The 2,498-nt window shown below is 41.4% G+C and overlaps 1 long non-coding RNA gene across 1 annotated transcript in view; it reads right to left on the reverse strand.

Moving 5' to 3' along the window:
- The window catches only part of LOC116087638, a 17,276-nt gene extending 16,354 nt beyond the window's left edge, over positions 1 to 922 (reverse strand). The window contains exon 1 of the long non-coding RNA XR_004117532.1: positions 821 to 922. This is a non-coding gene — a long non-coding RNA (uncharacterized LOC116087638). The remainder of the gene's footprint in view (positions 1 to 820) is intronic.
- Between the last annotated feature and the right edge of the window lie 1,576 nt (positions 923 to 2,498).

Here is a 2,498-nt window from a genome sequence, read left to right on the forward strand (position 1 = left end):
CACACGAAAAAAAAAAAAACATCATCCCTAGAGGTATATGAGAGTGTTGGGAGGAAAGAAACAGAAGGCAGAAAAGAAAAATTTTTAATTAACTTAAATAAATAAAAATGCCATTCTAATGTGTTTTCCCCACACCTGGACTTTACTTCAGAATCCTAATGGATAAGTCATGACTACTCCAAACCACTCTTTGTTTTCTTTAAACTACAGATAACTTTCATACAAATCCTAATAATGTTTAAATAAACACCAAATCAAATATTTGTATGCATATGTAATAAACTCTCACTCCTTCTTCAAAAAATGAATCTCAAAGAGAAAAATATCCATAATCAGGAGAGGCTTAAAGAGTTAGCATTAAACCAGATCTTGAGTGCTGAAAAGAATTTCAAAAAATAATGATAGGTAAAGATACAAAGAACAATCACAGGGCTGGTAGGGTGTATCTGTGGGCCAAGTGCTAGCTAAACAAGCATGAGGATCTTAGTTCACTTCCCCAGTACCCCTGTAAAATCTGGGTGTGGCAGCATACACCTATAACCCCAGCATTGGAGAAGCAGAAACAAGCAAGTCCCCAGAGCTGGCTGGCTATCCATGAGCATCAGGTTCAGTGAGAAACTCTTTTTTAAAAAGTGGACTGCAATAGAAGAAAGTATCAAAGGTCAACCATCTCTGGCACACAAACACACACACACACACACACACAAGAAAATAAAGACATAAGGAAAGAGAGAGCATGCCTAGAGAGAAGCAGCTTTATCATTGTGCCAGAATACAAAGTTGAATATATGATTTAGAAAGGATACGTGATGCTACTTACATAAGACTTAAAGTCCTGAGTATGAACTTCAGACCAGTGTCACTTGCTGGCAGGATCATAGGGCATTAACTACCTCTCTGTTGAGAGTCTCTTATCTGTGGCCATGATCCTCTGCCCGTTATTTCAGTTATCTGGCCTTACTCACTCTTCCTAGCTACTTCCAGGGACTTTCCAGATTGTTTTTCAGTCCTCCAGCCAACTCTAATCCCAGGCGTAGGGAACACTGTGTCCCTTCAACATCCAAGCTAATACCAGAGAGACCAGAAGTAAAGCTAAAACCCACAGTGATGGAGAAACTATCTGACCTGGAAAGGACAGGGATAGGGCACACACACATGTAGAAAGACTAAGGATTTTTTTATTAATCTGTCTAGGGGAGCATCACAAATGTAAGCGAGCCTCCAGAAGGGCAACAGACACAGGGAAATGAAAGCAAGAGTGGTGATTTCAGCCCTGTGACACTTCGCTCAGTCTCAAGTAGCCAATAAATATTTATTGATTGATTAAATAAAACAAGTCTGGGCTCTGACTAGATGGGGTTTTCAGAATGTACACTGCAGCATGTCACCAGCCCCCTGACTGGATGTTTATATGTTTATGTGAATTCTCAAAGCTCCACCGTCCTTTCAGAAGACCGAGACAGACAAATGACAACAGCTTTCCCTCTGGCCTTCGACTGGACTTCCGTTCTCCTGGAAATGCGGGGGAAGAGCTCATATGTTGTAGTGAGAATGCCAGGGAACGTAATTGATTTCCCCTTGAATAGAGAGACACTGGCCACAAAGCTCTCGAGATAAACCACTAAGCCTATCAAAACATTCATGTTTCAATACCAAAGGAAGAGACTTCTGGGCCCTGCTGCTTCCTTCTCAGAATAGCATTTGGTCAATTTCTCCACAGCTGAGCTTAAACCGGAATCCAGAAACATCGCCAACAAAAAACAAAAAAACAAAAAAGGTAGATTTTTACCCAACTATGGTTATAAGTGGATTTTTTTTCTGAGCTGTATAGTCACAGTCTTTCTCAGAACTGAAAGGAAGAGGGAAGAAGGGGATAGGAGAGAGAGTGGGAGAAAAAGAGAAGAGCAGAGGGGAGTGGGATGGAAAGGGGAGGTGAGGAAACAAGGGGTGTTTTATGATTACGGTACTTGATGCTTAAAATTTTGTTAATATGTTTTTACACTACCTAGTGTAATTTGAACCAATGGGAAGGTCAAATTAACACCATCAATCTTGAAATCCATTCTAGCCTGAGGATTCTTGTTGGAAAGAAAGATGGAGGGATGGGGAGTGGTAGGAGAGGAGAAGGGAGAGGATGAAGGACAGGGGAAGAGAAGGGAAGGAGGAAGGACAGAAGGAGAAAGGGTGAAAGAAGGGAGGACAGAAAGGGAGAGAAGAGAAGGAGGTTGGGAAATCTTCATAATTCAGTAACTAAAAAGATTTTCCAGACATTTCTATTTCCCTGATGTCTCTTTATTTGTTTTTGTTTGTTTGTTTGTTTGTTTGTTTTGTTTTGTTTTGTTTTTTGGTTTATTTCAAGACAGGGTTTCTCTGTATAGCCCTGGCTGTCCTGGAACTCACTCTGTAGACCAGGCTGGCCTCGAACTCAGAAATCCGCCTGCCTCTGCCTCCCAAGTGCTGGGATTAAAGGCATACACCACCACCGCCCGGCTTATGTC

The sequence above is a fragment of the Mastomys coucha genome, unplaced genomic scaffold (genome assembly GCF_008632895.1).
Source record: "Mastomys coucha isolate ucsf_1 unplaced genomic scaffold, UCSF_Mcou_1 pScaffold13, whole genome shotgun sequence".
Lineage (NCBI taxonomy): Eukaryota > Metazoa > Chordata > Mammalia > Rodentia > Muridae > Mastomys > Mastomys coucha.